At 36.6% G+C, this 16,318-nt stretch overlaps 1 protein-coding gene and 2 long non-coding RNA genes across 8 annotated transcripts in view; 1 reads left to right on the top strand and 2 right to left on the bottom strand.

Annotated features, from left to right (window-relative positions):
• The window catches only part of NALF1 (NALCN channel auxiliary factor 1), a 624,195-nt gene that overhangs the window by 91,697 nt on the left and 516,180 nt on the right, over positions 1 to 16,318 (bottom strand). The gene's annotated exons all lie outside the window — the stretch shown is intronic.
• LOC144287728 (uncharacterized) overlaps positions 1 to 16,318 on the bottom strand; it is a 38,566-nt gene that overhangs the window by 17,735 nt on the left and 4,513 nt on the right. The window contains exon 3 of the long non-coding RNA XR_013355481.1: positions 7,814 to 8,010. This is a non-coding gene — a long non-coding RNA (uncharacterized LOC144287728). The remainder of the gene's footprint in view (positions 1 to 7,813; positions 8,011 to 16,318) is intronic.
• Positions 7,675 to 16,318, top strand: part of LOC144287727 (uncharacterized) — a 46,432-nt gene continuing 37,788 nt past the window's right edge. For 2 of the 5 annotated variants that reach the window (XR_013355477.1, XR_013355478.1), the window contains exons 1-2: positions 7,675 to 7,843; positions 10,271 to 10,570. This is a non-coding gene — a long non-coding RNA (uncharacterized LOC144287727). Of the gene's footprint in view, positions 7,844 to 9,723; positions 9,828 to 10,270; positions 10,571 to 16,318 lie in introns of all 5 variants that reach the window. The other 3 variants (XR_013355476.1, XR_013355479.1, XR_013355480.1) reach the window with 2 other exon arrangements.

The following is a 16,318-nucleotide window of genomic DNA, read 5'->3' as shown; positions in this document are numbered from 1 at the left end:
ATCTAAATTTATGTGTTGGTGTTTAAAGTTTAAAACATTGTATAATCTGAAAGCTATCTTTATACTTAGCTAGCCAATTCTTTTTTGCTAAAAATATTGATGTCTTTTTTTGAACTTAATGAGTATATTTTAAAGAAATAAATGAAGAGAGAAATGAAGAGAAAAATATAAAAGAATATTCTTCAAGAAACATTTCAAAATTAAATTATCTTTCTTCTAAATAAGTTATAGGAGATACAGAACACTGCATTCACATTATAGGTTTTTCTTTCAGTTCTACAAAATTATTTGAGCTTCCTGGTAATTTAAAATAACTGTTTTTTTTTTTTTCTACTGTGATTTAGAAATAAGGTATGATGGATATCAACTAGAAAATTTCCAACTAATTACTTTAAAATTACAAAGTCATTTGTAATGACTAAAAGCGTTATCGAATGCTACAGTTTAAAAAAATGGCTTATTATTTATGCAAGTCTCTCCTTTTCTAAACAATTATCCTAGTTATGAATAAAGCCACAATTTCTAGTGTCCAGCATACAATGTTAAGAGTTAGATAATAAATTCTTCTGAATTCTTCTCAATTGTCTTCTCTCAGAAAAGGAAGAATGACATATTCATGTCTACTTTAGGCAATTTCCTTTTAAAACTCAACTACCCAGAAGGGAAGCTTTCTATTTCTTCCCTTGGTCAAGATTTAGCGGTTTTAAGTTGTCTGTGGGCCAAGGAGAGTCATTATCAGTTTCTAAATTTGGATTTTGGCTGTCAGGTTCTCATTAATGTTGCACTGGAAAATGGCTACTAGAAGTCACTCATTCTACTACTGAAATTGGCTTTTAGAACCAATGCCTATAGGATGTAACTAGGTTTCTTATTTCTGGCTCTCTCCTCCATCTCCCTAACTTCTACTTTGGTCCACACCCACGTCTATCAACTAATGCCAGGCATTTTTTCTACTGACCTGTAATTTCAAAAGTATCAATGAGAGAGCTTCTGGAAATGATATACTAAACTATATTCTAAATTATAAGCATCAAATCAAAATGACCCTAAGAGAACAAGCAAGTTGGTAAGAGTTTCACAAATGAAATGAATATGATGGTAAGTGTTTTACATAATTTGCCCTTCACCATCATCAGGTAATCCTCCTATGAATCTTTTTAAGTAAATGTTGTTTTTCCCATTTACAGTGTATAATATTTTTACCATATCATTACTGTATTTATGCCTTTAACTTTGCTGATTTAGTAATTGAAGAGAAAATTTGGTCAAAGGCATCTGATGTGTTTCCTTTTATACAATGATTAATGGTAAGTTTCTATAAGATGCTAAAAAATGTGTCACAAAATATCAGTTATCCATTTAATAATAGGTCACATTAATGATCAACTTGTCATTCATGTAAATTTGTGGTTTTGAGTGTATTTAGTAAAGGAAAGAGTCAGTTACTAGGTAGGTTGTTTTATGTCTTTTATACACCCATTCATCCTCAAAACAGATCTGTACTCAATGTTGAATTTTGCCTTTCCTAAACTCCTGATCTAATGTTAGCCTTACCATTTATCTGCCCAAGCATAGTGTTTGGTCTGTTTGTTTTTTTAATTAGAAACACTCTTAATAAGTCTGTGTTATTTGATATTTGTTCATGCAGCAAATACATGAAGAAGATGATATAAGACATCAGATAGTAAACTCCCTGGAATTAGGGATTGTGCGGGGCTTTTTTCCTCCTCCTTCTCTCTGACACTGCTTTCATGTTTCCTGACACTCAGTAGTTCCAATAACATGATGAATAAGTGAATGAATAAGTAAACGAGTGGGTGAGTCTATCATGTTTCTCATAATCTAAAATAGAGCAAAAAAAGAATGCCAGATATTCTGAATATATTCGTTTATTTTGGGTGCCCAATAAAATAGTTTGTTTATATGAAATAAAACCACTTAACAGTTAATTACTACTGATTTGTTATTATTCTTTTATATCTCACAATGATAATACTTTTACCTGATCCTATTAAGCTACAAATGACTGCCTAAGAAGAAGCAGAAGAGTTAACAAAAACCATTAACTTTTGAATATTTTGAATAATGTTTTCCAGAGCATATAGGAATTTTTTTTATCTGCTTTACATATTTAGCTAAACTTCCCATGTTATATAAAATTCCCCTTTCAACATTGCAGCAAGGTTACCAGAAAAAGTCCGCAAAAAAATGGTGACTGGATTCAAGGTAAATGAATGTCATCTGTTCTCAAGCATTCATCTGCCTATTTGTTTTTTTAGGACTTTTTTTTTTTAAACAAATTATCTGCACTTTCTTAACCTCTCAATTTCTACATCAGCCTCTAACTGGACTGAGATCAAGGCCATCTTGATTTAAGCTGTCAATTTTCTTCTTTTACTCAAAACATTCATCTGCTTTCTACTTCCTACAGACACAAGGGAAGAAATGGCTGCCCCATTCCTCACCCATTCCTCAACCCTTTCTTTCTTTTTTTTTTTTTCTCAACCCTTTCTAATGTAAATTTTTTTCCGGAGATGCTCTTGAAATCTCCTCTTCCCAGACCTTGCACCATCAATTATCCTGTTATCACTCTGTCTTTATTTTTTTTTTATCCCTCTGTCTTTAATCTGTCCATCTCTACCCACTCAACTCTGCCTACAAAATGCTTCCTTGTTCTGAAAAATCCCACCCAATCTTGCTTCTTTGCAACCTGCAGTCTTATCTTTCTTCTGTTTTATCATTAATCCCCACAATCTCCATTTTGTATCTGTCTTTTGTATCACTTGTCCCTGGAAACTATGAGAACTTACATCTCAAACTGAAAAGTCTCACAGCTAGATACCATGTCCTTAGTTTTCCTAATTGGCTTTAAAAAGGCATGTGATCAGAAATAGAATATTGCAGTGTTTCGTATTGATAGTTTGCCACAGCAGAGCTATATATTTGCTTAATTTCACTTAATATTCTCTATGAACTGTTCTATGATGCATGTCCATCTTTTGTATCTCTATACACATGCAAACATAAAGGTCTATGTCTATATTAGTGTTGTATCCTGACATATATTCATTGGCAAAAATGTTAATTTATTCCAAAAATATCTATTGAGTGCTTGCAGCATGCAAATACTGCTAGGTGCTTTGGGGATATAAGGATGTTTTAGAAAAAAAAAAATCTGCTCTTAAGGGATTCCCAAAATAACAGGGAACATAAGAAACATACACAAATACCTCTGGTACAAGGTTGACAGTGATATATCCCATAAGAGCTTTACAGAAGAGATGCCATGGGAGTTCTTGAAATAATGAGGTTCTTTCTGTAGCAAGAAGGAGCAGGAAAGGCATCACAGAAAATGTGGAACGTGAGCTGATCCTTTACCATCTGGCATAATTTGAACATGAGGGGAAAATATTTTAATTAGAGGAAATAAAATGAGAAGAGGCAAAGAGAATACTTTAGAGTAACCATGGTCCTGCTATAAGCCCGATGATACAGAATGAAATAGAATAGGGTGGTGAAGCAAGAAATGATAAAAAATGACAGTAGTTAGACCCTTGAGTGATGATGAGGTAACTCTCTTGGTCCAAGTATATGAAGGCAAGGAGTCTAAAGCCCTGACTTCCTTAACCCTGACACAGAAGGCTTTCACTCTGTACTGACTGAATTGTCAGCTGAACTGTTGCACCTTAGTTGAAGAAGAGGGAGGACCCAGGGAAGGGTAGACTCTATCTAGGTGTAACCTTACATACCTAACACTGCTAATTTGACCAGCCCCATCCAAACTCCAAGTTTTCATCATTAACATAGTATTTTTTTTTTTCTTCTGGCAGGAAGAGGGACAGAGGGAGAGGAAAAGAGAATCTTAAGCAGGCTCCATGCCAAGTGTGGAGCCCAAAGCAGAGCTCATTCTTACAATCCTGAGATCATGACTTGAGCTGAAATCAAGAGTCTCATGCTTAACTGACTGAGCCACCCAGGTCCTCCAACACCAATATTCTATCCCAGACAAGACTTTTTTTTTTTAATTAATTAATTTATTTATTTATGTATGATAGTCACAGAGAGAGAGAGAGAGAGAGAGGCAGAGACACAGGCAGAGGGAGAAGCAGGCTCCATGCACTGGGAGCCTGATATGGGATTCGATCCCGGGTCTCCAGGATCGCACCCTGGGCCAAAGGCAGGCGCTAAACCGCTGCGCCACCCAGGGATCCCCCAGACAAGACTTTTGAGGCCAGGCTTAACTTATATGGCAAACAATGGAGTAAATAATCATAGCAGTAACTGAGTGCTTGCTACCAATGCCATTGGGTTCAGCACTAAGTGCTTTAAGAAAATATATAATGCTTTCATTTAAAGACTAGATAGGGGTTACAGCAGAGAGAATGGCCTGGAGAAGATAAATGATAGAGGTAAAATTGGTGAACTTGTTAGCTAATCAGAAACTTGATGTGGAACCTGTTTTCAACCTGGTCCCTAGTGATTCTGGCCTCTCAATGGGATTAATGGGATAAGAAGAGACACCAGATAGTTCTCCCTGTTTCTCTTCATGAAATCACAAAGAGGAGTTCTTATGTACCTTCAGAGAGAGAAAATGCCACCTAGAAGCCAAGAGAAGATACTGCAGAATGAAACATACCTAGCTGGCATCTTCATCTTAGACTTACTAGTCTCCAGAACTGAGAAACAAATTTCTGTTGTTTAAGCCACTCAGTCTATGGTATTTTGTTATGGCAGCCTGTTAACTAATACAGTAATGGAATAGAAATTTAGGGGACAGAAAGTACAAAAACTGAAATGCAAAATTCCTTAGAGAGGTTCAACAACATATTTGAGCAGACAGAAAAAATAATTGGCTCATTTGAAGATGAGACAATTGAAAGCATCCAGCCCAAGGAGTCAAAAATAAAAGGAATGAAGAAACATGATCAGAGCCTAAAGGATTTATGGGAAATTTTAAAGTTAATCAATATATGCATTATGGGAGTCCCAGAAGGCAAGAAGAGAGAAAAATGACACAGAGAATATTTGAAGACATAATGGCCAAAAGTCCCCAAAGTTGTTGACATAAATCAAGCTATACTTCTAAGAAGTTCTAAAAATTCCAAGTAGAATAAACTCGAAGAGATCCACACCAACTTTATAATCAAACTGTGGAAAATCAAAGAAAAATAGAGAATCTCATTCATTGCTGGTGGGAATGTAAAATAGTTCAGCTGTTGTGGAAAAAGTTTGGCAGTTTCCTCTAAAAGTTAATCACAGAATTATCATATATCCTACTAATAAAAGAATTGGAGACAGATAACCAAATTCATGTACACACACATTCGTAGCAGTACTACTGACATTAGCCAAAAGACAGAAAGAGCTCAAATGCCCATGAATTGATGAATAAACAAATTGGGACACACACACACACACACACACACACACACACACATACATCACACACACATATATACACAATGGAATACTATTTGGTCATAAAAAAGAATGAAATTACTGACACATGTTAAAACATGGATGAACTTTGAAAACATTATTCTAAGGAAAACAAGCCAGACATAAAAGATTACATATTGTATGATTCATTCTATATAAAATATTCAGAATAGATATATCTATAGAGACAACACATAGATTGGTAGTTGCCAGGGACAAGGAAAGGAGAGAAACTGATTAACGTATGCAGGGCGTTGCTTTGGAGCAATGATAAGATTTTAGAAGTAGATAGAGGTAGTAGTTATACAACCTTGTGAATGCAGTAAAATGCTACTGAATTGCTCATTTTAAAATGGTTAATTTTATGTTATATAAATTTCACTTCAATGAATTATTTTAAAAATAGACATACACAGATGATTCATATTCTTAGGAAGGTGTGAAGTGATTACCTTGCTGTAGAATTGATAAGAACTGTTAGTAACTAAAAATATCTGATAACTATAGTCTTCACTCCATCTCTGCTACAATCCATCAACATATGCTGTTTGGAAAACCATTCTGGTACAGATTCAGACTTTGTCTGTGGAATATTACAGCAAATATAACACTATCGAGTAATCAATCTGGCCCCTTCTATGAGTGTGCATTAAAAACACTTTCTAGTTTAGAGTTTTCCCTTTCTGCAATAATGTACACAAATCATACATAATACAAGCTAGTATATCATTATGCTTCTCAATTGCTGTCTTAGAAGTTTGGGTTTTTATTTTGTTAGGGCCCCTCTGATACTCTGAACAGGTCAAACAAAGAGCAAGCAATTCAGATTTCTTCCAGAATTCACAGAGCTTTTTTCAAAGACGGGTTTGTTACATCACATGGAATTCTGATTACCTAATATGAGATTTGTATCCTAACCTAAATGACCTTCTGATGTTTGTTAAAATTGTACAGCTCATTATTAATAAATTTAAGCTTCTGTGTGTTTCTGGTTCTAATAATTTCACAGTGATATACAGACACTTCCAAAGACTTGATCCTTATCTTCTAGGTCTTTCTGTATTAATATTGAATAGTAAAATAACAAATGTAAAATTTTAAGAACTAACTCTATGCTTTTATCATAAAATAATCTTATCTAATCAAAATTCATAACTGTTATTAAAAGACTTGATGTCATACCTCAATTGACCAATATAAATCATATTTAATAGCAGACTAGTGTTATGTCTTGGTAGGAAAATATATGATCTGAAAATATTTTATGTGTAGATAAAAGAAAACAGTGACACAGTGATACTCTCTTACTCCTGGTATGAGTTCTCTGTTAGCTATTTTTTGAAGTTAGAAAAAATGATAAGTCCATTAGACAAAACAAGCAGTTCGCTCAAAAAGATTCAAAGTATTAAAAGACCATGTGAAATATACATATGCCCTCATTCTCCTTACAGCAGCTCATTAACTATTAATATGTAAATTATGTTTACCTTCATTCCATCCCCCATTCTCAAGTCTTCCTACTTTCAATTCCCTCTGCTTCAAATACTATTCTTCCCTCCCTCTGCTTATTAGAGACTTTACTCAAGAGTTCCTGATCACCCTAGCTAAAATAATACCCTCTCATCATGCTCTGAAAAACACCATGTGTTTTTCAAAATACTTATCACTAGCATTATGTCATATATTTATGTATTTATTGTTTATCTACCCATTAAAATACATGCTCCATGAAGAATCAAAGTTTGTCCTATTCACTGCTGAATCCTTACCACTTAGAATAGCATCTGGCACAAAACAGGTGCTTCTTAAATACTCAATGAAAGAGTTGATAAATTCACTGAAACTTTGAATTTTCTGTTCTTTTTGTTGTATAATGTAGGTATACATTATAGAGGCATATCATGGTATACCTTTGTAACATATGAATACTATGATATGACATGCTATGTATGAATACATACACAAACCTATTGGAGGGATGTGTTCAAAACTGTTTACTGATAGTTTAAAGACCAGTGAACTAGAAGATAATCAGATCCAAATTTACTAATCCTTTCAGGGAGTGTAGACATCTGAGTATACACACACAAATCCATCAGTCTCCATCTGCAGTCATCCAGCTGAGAGCCATTTGGGGATAAAACAGGCTATTTCCTGGATGAATTCGTCACCAGCACTCTACCAGAATAGCTTGGAATATAGAAGCTTCAATGACTAAAAGAACATTAAAGAAATATGGCCATTCCATGAGTCACAAAGTGTGAACGAATAGGTATGAAGAATAAATGCATTTAAAACTCAAGCCGTTTCTTAGGACTAGCAGTCGCAATAATGAGGCTGTTCAGATGTGGGAGAGTTTGGACCATGATCTTACCCAGGGATGCTCAGAAGAAAAGGGTGGCAGGTAACAGCATATTGGCATTTCCGTGTTCTGACAAGATAATGACAGAATTGTCATATAGTCAGGATGCTTGGACTTCAATAGACTTCATTGATAGAATTCTTTTATTAAGCTTTTGAAACTGCTAAGTAGCACCTCTCTCAGAAACTTCCTCGCCACCTCACTTCCTCCTAGCAACAGGAAATTGAAATACATCTTGTTACAAATTATGGTGGTTAATTTCATATCATGAAACCTGTTCTAGTGATTTAAGTAAGCAAGGTATTTCCCTCTTCTCTTAAAAAAAGGATTAATTAAAAAACAAAGTATTTCTGTATCAATATTTTATCTTAAAATGAACCTGCTATAGTTTAAGTAAAGAAATTGATATCAAGGCATGTGCTACTTAAATATATTTACGTACATATCATCTGTAGTTTTAATAGACTGTCATAGATTTCTGAGTTTATCTTCAAATCTGCACGTCATTCAATAGAAGGAAAAATAGTCACACTTAACTGACACAATTGGAAGTAGTTACTAATCGAAGGTGTGAGTGTCCTGGAGTCCTCAGTTCAGACTGTGAGGCAAATTTCAGGAACAAGGCTTTTGCTTGTTCCTGGTTGGCTGAGGCTTACCCTGAATCAGCTATACTATACTTCTATCATTGCATCACGGTGTCTACTGTGCCATATTTTGTAGCTTAATTATGCTTCCTGACTAGTTCAAGTATATAATCAAATATGTAAAATCCTCTCCCCAAATGTATATCTTTATTCTGGAGGCTGATTATCCATTAGCTATACCGATGTGAACAACAAATGACAAACTATATCTGATTTAACATTTTCTAAAACTAAGTTGGGGCACCAGGTGGCTCACTAGTTGAGCATCTGCCTTTGGCTCAGGTCGTGATCCCAGGCTCCTGGGATCGAGTCCCACATCGGGGGCTCCCTGCAGGCAGCCTGCTTTACTCTATCTGTGTCTCTGCCTCTCTCTCTGGGTATCTCATTAATAAATAAATTAAATCTTAAAAATAAAATAAAATAAAATAAAAGCACTAATAATAAGAAATAAAAGTCCCCATTGATGTGATTTATATTGATAAAGGATAACCTGAAGTTACCTTTAAAACCAAAGATTTTCAGTTACTCATCTCTTGAGATATCTAGAAATTAGGTATCTAGAAAAGTAAGGAAAATATTTTTTTCAAAGAAATGCTCTGTTTATCTCAACTAAATATCTCAGATATTTTACTTTCACAATCAGTACATTTTCTAAATTGATTTAATTTCCAAATAGAACACAGTCCTGAAACATTTTAACTTCTTACACAATTCAATACAGGATACTGAAATTTATCAATGAAAAGCAGTATCTCACCATAGCTACCCTGTCCCTATTGGAGTCTGATTCTTTGAAAAGCATGCATTGATTTTGCTATTTCATGATATTCTATCATAGACTGAAGACAACCAAACACTTTCCTGGCAGCCTCCAATTCTTATTTTCCTGCTTCCCACTCACTGGCATTGGATTGAGCTTTATCACAACAGCCAGCAAAAAGCTTCTGGAAGAAAAAATTTGACTTAATGCAACCAGTGGCAATTAATAGAGTCATCCCCATTTCGGGCCTGTTTAGTATTCCCATATGCCCTTGTTTAAAAAAAAACAAAAAAAAAAAAGTGAATTCCTGGGCCTGGCCCATGGAAATTTTGGAGTGGAGCCTGGGAATATGCATTTGTAAGAAGCTCCTGTTTAGAGAAACCAGGCTTTAGTGGGCACAAACCCAAGCAAACCAAAGAATACAAAGCATCTTGCTGGAAAAGCAATTTTGTTTAAAGACTTGGAGGAAAGACTTTTTGATTTTATATAAAAATAAACACAGATATTTTCTGGCACAGGGTGCAAGTTTAGCAGAGAAATTGAGAGGGTTTAAGCTCATCTTAGACCACCTGACCTACTACACAGGACTGACAGGGTTTCCTCTACCTTCTTTTACTGCGAGGTAAGCCAGTGTCTGCCAGGCACTGTCATCAGGTCTGCCGGTGGCTGCTCAGTTGTCCGTCTAGTTAACCCGAGGGATTTCCACTGCCAGTCTCAGCCCACTGGGGGCCTGGCCAGTCTCAGAACATGGGGATGGAGGAAGTGAAGGAGGAAGGTGACACTCCTACCATCAGAGCTCAGATACTGTTTCTTCCTTTTGACTTGCATTATTTTATTTAATCCTGATACTCTTTGAGGGCAATGTTTTCCCATTCATTATAGCTACATTGAGCCTCATGATACATAACTTGCCCATGGTCACATGGTCATGAAATATCAGATCCAAACTTCAAACTCAGACCTATATCCCACACCAGCTGTAGAACTTTGTAGAAGCTAGGTAATGGTGGTGGCAACAAGCACAATAATAACTAAAATTTGTTGACAATTTTCTTCTTTTCACAGGTATTTATTTAGTGTGTAACATGTGCTGGGTACTCTTCTTAACATTTGCCACGTTCTAACTCATAGAATCCGCACCAATGCTATCTCCCGGACAGGACTACTGGCATCCTCATCTTAAAGATGTGGAAACAGAAACAAGAGTTCGAGAAACATGTCTGAGGTCAGAAAGTTGTCATCCCTGCCCTGTGTCTCTTCAGGCACATCTCTTCAAAGTCTCCCATCCTTGCAAATGAGTGTCTCAGGCACTGCCCCTGGAAGATTCCTCACTCAACAATACAACACACCATCTTTTCACCCTCGGTAAGAGACACTGGAGATCCTTCTCACTGCTGTTCTGGCTCTCTTGCTCTGTTGCTTCAAACCTCTCCCAGATTATTGAAACAGGAGGGGTAGGAGGGAGCAGAGGAGGAGGAGGGAGCAGAGGAGGGGATGGGGAAGAGCAGGAGGGATGGATGCTCAGCAGCAAAACAAACATATGTATTGAATTACTTTGATTTTGAACTACATTATTGTTTTTTATTTTAAATCAAATGTTATAGTTTTCTTTTAGAACCAAACCCTATGGACATGAAATTCACCCTCATCTGTCAAAATCTGATTATTTAAAGAAGCACTGTTTTAAAAGTTTCTCAAAAGTTCTTACAGAAAATACTGGTTATTTCAGTTCCACTTTGGAAGTTGGTATTTTGAACTCTCAGTGCAAATTCTGAGACAAACTTTGAATTCCTTTAAAATGCAAGAGCTTAAAGAACCAAAGAAAATAGCTTGCCAAAATATATTCTGAAAATTATTAAGCAAAATACCAGGAACACTCAAAACATTTTTTTAAAACATTGCCAATTTGGCTCTATTTCCATTTTTATGTACATTTTCTTATCTAATTTAATAAGACACGAATTAATGAAAGAAACAAAAAATTGCACAATATCATCAAATTAATAACAGTCCCCCAAACTGTATTTTCTCTGCCAAGAAACACTGCCAATAGAGTCCTTGTAATGCATCCAACTGCATTTTCAGTTGTAATCCATTATAGTGTGGGTTTTTTTTTTTCATTTTCTTTGAACATGTCAGAAGAACAACTGGAAGATACCTAGACTTAATGCTATTAAAAAGGAATTACAGTTAGGGGGCACCTGGGTAGCTCAGTTGGTTGGGTACCCGACTTGGTTTCGGCTCAGGTTGTGATCTCAGGGTCATCAGGTTAGGCTCCACTCTGGGTGTGAAGACTGCTTAAAAATCTCTCTCTGCTCCTCCCCACCCCCCTCTCTTTCTTTCTCTAAAACAAACAAACAAACAAAAGTTACAGCTAAATTTGTTCATAGTTTAATTTTGTGAGGCTGGCTACCTTTTAGAAGGCTATCTGGTGAATATTCATCAGTGAGACCAGAACTCTGAAAGTAAAATAATATGCTCCTCGAGAGCGATTAAGAGAGGAACCAGATCTAAGATGGAGATGCTTTAGTTGCTAACTTTGTCACTAACATTGCTCCAGAAAAAATCATTTCTGTAAAGCTCTTCAAGTTGGTTTCACCTACACTGAGGAACATCTTAAGAGAAAGCATTTCACTTTAAAGTGATGAGCAAGGGTATCCACTGATACCTGGATTTCACTCTCTTAACGAATAGGTAGTAAGGACTGGCTTGTCACACAATCTTCTGGATCACAGCACGAGTATAAATGTTAAGGTCTTTACAGGGGGAGATAGGCAATTACCAGGTAAAAAGTGAATAAAGATAGAATCTTAAAGAATGGCAGGAGCTGATCAAAACAAGGTGAAGTGATTGGAAGTGTTTGCAGATTAGATTTCAAAGGAGGGTGGAGGTCCTTAGTTCAAGGGTTCTCCTCCAATGTCAAGGACAAGCCACCTCTGCAAATGAGCAGCGGCAGGTGTTAACTCCAGTTCACACTGGGGGAAAGTTAGAAAATTCATGCAGCATTATTAGCCACCCTTAGACCCACATTCGGCCAGAGTATTATTTTTCATGGATTATTAGACCTTTAATAGAAAATACAAATGAGGGATCCCTGGGTGGTGCAGCGGTTTAGCGCCTGCCTTTGGCCCAGGGCGCGATCCTGGAGTCCCAGGATCGAATCCTACGTCGGGCTCCCTGCATGGAGCCTGCTTCTCCCTCTGCCTGTGTCTCTGCCTCTCTCTCTCTCTCTCTCTCTCTCTCGACTATCATAAATAAATAAAAATTTAAAAAAAGAATTAAAGAAAAAGAAAATACAAATGAAATTCTTGTTGTGTAGTATCCTCGACCTTCTCAGTCTGTATAATGGGTCTCTTGCCTGTGATTTTATTGTGAATCTCCTCTGGGCTTTATTATAACTGTTGGTTTTCCTTTGTCATTAAATTGGAGGCTCTGTGGGGAAAAAGGATCATGTCTTTTCACTGTTCCTACCTCCAGTGTTGAGGACCTGGAAACACAAGATGAATGTTTGTTAATGAATGAATGAACAGGAATGAATGAATGAAAGAATGAATGACTTAATGACTGCCTTGATAATGAAAAGAAACAGTGTTTTTCTCAATTTCCTAGTAAAATCATTGAGGTCTTGTACAGTTCATCTACCCGAGTCTTACTGCCTTGTCTCTAAAATAAAGTATATTGCTGAAATTTATTCTGTGTCTGAAACTTACAGAGGAGGGTATCTGACCTCAGGATATTAAAAGGAGCAGGTAACTTTATCTTTACATTTTACCCAGGGACATAGCCAGAAATCCCCCAAAGGCTAGATTTTGGAAAGTGTAACTCACAAGGAGAAAGGGGGAAAGAAATCAAGGGATCTCAGAACTTCTATAGAAAGGCAATGGCCACCAGCACAACTGAGGAACACTCTGAAAGCAGTCCAGCCTGGGAGATAGAATCCAAACTGGAATTAAACTTGTTTAGTGCATAATTTCCTACTTTAATAATCAGACTTATTTTTATATTTTGGTAATGACTTTTGAAGTTATCTAACAGATGGCAACATGGAACAGACTTAATGAATTATTGCCGAACGGATTATAGCCACATGGATATGAACTGTGCATACATTAGCAGAAAAACGAGAAACAGGGCACATTTATAAATATCTCCATGGATCCACACAGGTCAGACAATGATATCCAATTCTCTGAGGAATTATTGAACAATTAAAGGGAGCCCTTATTACAGTAAAAGCCATCTGTTATCCACCCAAACATGTCCCCAACTGTAGTCAAAACTTCTATATTTATGCACTGGAGCTTGGGCAAATCTAACAGATCAGGTTGTGAGTCAAGAAACATATATTTATACACACACACACACACAGACATATATTTATTTTTTTCCACTGAAAGAACCTGAAGCTTACAGAGAAATTACAAAAAGCGTATAGAGGTTTTTCATATACTATTCCCCCAGCTTTTCCTAATGATAATGATGCACATAACTGTAGCACAATTCTCAAAAACAGGTAATTCACTTTGGAATAATATTTTTAAATAAATATAATAGCTTATTGACACCTACTAGTTTCCCACCCACCTCCCATCATCCTTTTTTTCTGCCCTAGGATCCAAGCCAGGGTCCCACCCTGGATATTGTTATTATCTGTTCATCCTCTCCTTCTATCTGGGAGGGTTCATTCTTCCCTCATCTTTCATGATCTTGACACTCTGGAGGAGGACCAAGCAGGTTTTCATAGACTGTCTCTCATTTTGGCTTTGCCTGTTATTTTCTCATGCTGTAGCACAGAAGTGATCTTTTGCCCACCTTTGTCTCAGGCTCTGCTGGGATGTTCCCTGTCCTGCCTGAGAATCAGCTATTTCTCAACAAAACCTGGTTCTTGTTCTTAGAGAACAGCATCAAGAAAAAGATTACAGCTAAGAACTGGAAATGGAGGAATGTGCGCTGAAAGGGATATATTTACCAAAACACTGTAAAACAAACTTTTTTTCTCAAAGTCGATACTAACTGTGCTTTCGACTAATAGTGATTAATTCAATAGCAATGAGTACGTTATTAGCTTGTCTTCGCAGTTTTTACATCTGGATAACTATATAATAGTAGTCTCAGCCCGAGCCTGAAAGATTTAGACCTGCAGGTCATGTCAGACAAAGGAACCTGAGCCTCAGCTTCACATGAACCCTAATTTTATTGGGATGGAAAAGATGTGAGAGGAGTATTATTTTCTCACACAGCACAGCAGTGCAGATAGAATGGGGCATGCATGGGTGAGTGGTATGCACCTGCGTGCCTCTGTGGTGGAGGGGCAGGGTGTGGGGCAGACCCTGGGATCTCCTATGATGGATAGGAGGCAAGATGATTTCAGCCTAATTTAAAAATGTTTGTTATTGGAGGGAAATGATCATTCTCATTCCAGAATAGAAAGAGTAACATGAATGTATTCCTGCCAAGTTCTTTGTGAGAGAAAGAAGAGCTGCAAGGTTTGTTATTGTTAACTTTAAAAAAAAAATTTTTATTTATTCATGAGACACAGAGAGAGGCAGAGACATAGGCAGAGGGAGAAGCAGGCTCCATGCAGGGAGCCTGATGTGAGACCTGATCCCAGGACCCCAGGATCACGATCTGAGCCAAAGGCAGATTCTCAACCACTGAGCCATTCAGGTGCCCCTGCAAGTTTTGTAAAACTAATTCTTGGATTTTTTCACTCTGGAATTGCCAGACAGGCCCAGTTGGGCTCAAGACTCAGAGGATCCTCAGTCAGGCAGCATCCATGTTGCCTATAGCAAGAAAAAGGTATTTCTTTGCTTACATAAGATCCCACCCCTCACAGGAACTTCCAAAATGTTTGCAGGAACTGAAGGTCAGTATGGGGTAATGAGTTCCCCAAATCTAGACAGATACCAACTGAGTCTACTCTTACACTGGCCAGCAAGGATTGGGGATCTGAGCGTTACACTATTAAACACTAGCACTCTAAATAATTAGAAATCCTGGTTACCCAAGGTTCCTGCTCTGATCATTATTCATGCCATAGCTCTGTCATGTATCTCCACTTAGTTAGAAAACCAGTACTAAAATTGATCTAGAAAATTCCAATCCAAGATAATGACATGATAGGAATATATCCCTTGCATTTACAGCCATGGGCCCAAATTTTAATCAGATGTGCTTGTAGTTTCGTTAAACAAGATGAGTTATTTACACTGTTGTTTTAATTAAGTTCATTTGGACAACTAGAATGATTCATACTAATATCTGCATTATTCCTAAGTGACAGGAAATGAATGTACACATATACTTTCTTTATTTTTTACCATATTCAAAGTATTTATAATCGGTTATGATAAAAGATAGAACAATATTATTTTCATCTTAAGTTTTAACTGTAAGCTAAAACTTCATGCTGTTTGAATATTTTAGCAGTTGCCACTTCCTTATTGACACATCATGGAATAAAATATGAAAATATTGCATCCAAATATCAATGAAAAACAATGCAACTAACTGAATAAATAGATTATTTAAGTGCCTAATATTCATGCTGGTTTACCCTCCACGGGCAGTTTTAAAATGTATTAGCTAAAATAAGGTTTTAGCAAGAGGAACAGATTAACTTTTTTTTTTCTTTCAGATTAACTTTTCAAGTGTTTGTTTGTTTGTTTCAATAAATCCCCCAAAGCTAGAAGGATAAATATCCAGAGCAGTCAAAATTCAGGTGCAGATTAAAAACCTTAATTCTTAGGTCACAAACCTTTCTTACATATTCTTACATCTTTAAGGTTAAACTATTACAAAACAAGATGCCAGCATTCAAGGTTTGAGATTTCCCTGAATTCTTCTCCCTTTTAAATACAGTCTGTGGTGTGAACTATTTTCCCCTTGTATACAGACTACCTATGAAATTTAGCAGAGGCTGGTGGGTTTAATGCCTCATCCTGATCCCTACACACATTTTGGTGGTTCTTGGACTTGTGTTGCAGTTTCCAGCCTGCAATGTGCGACATTCATCCAAGTGTCCCGTCATTTGTGTACTCACTAATTCAAACCCGAGGACCACCAAACACCATGATGTGAAGAATTAAAAAGTGAAAAGGTAAAAACCATACA

The sequence above is a fragment of the Canis aureus genome, chromosome 17 (genome assembly GCF_053574225.1).
Source record: "Canis aureus isolate CA01 chromosome 17, VMU_Caureus_v.1.0, whole genome shotgun sequence".
NCBI lineage: Eukaryota > Metazoa > Chordata > Mammalia > Carnivora > Canidae > Canis > Canis aureus.
Note: the sequence above shows the minus strand (reverse complement) of the source record. Positions and strands in the feature narration are given on the sequence as shown.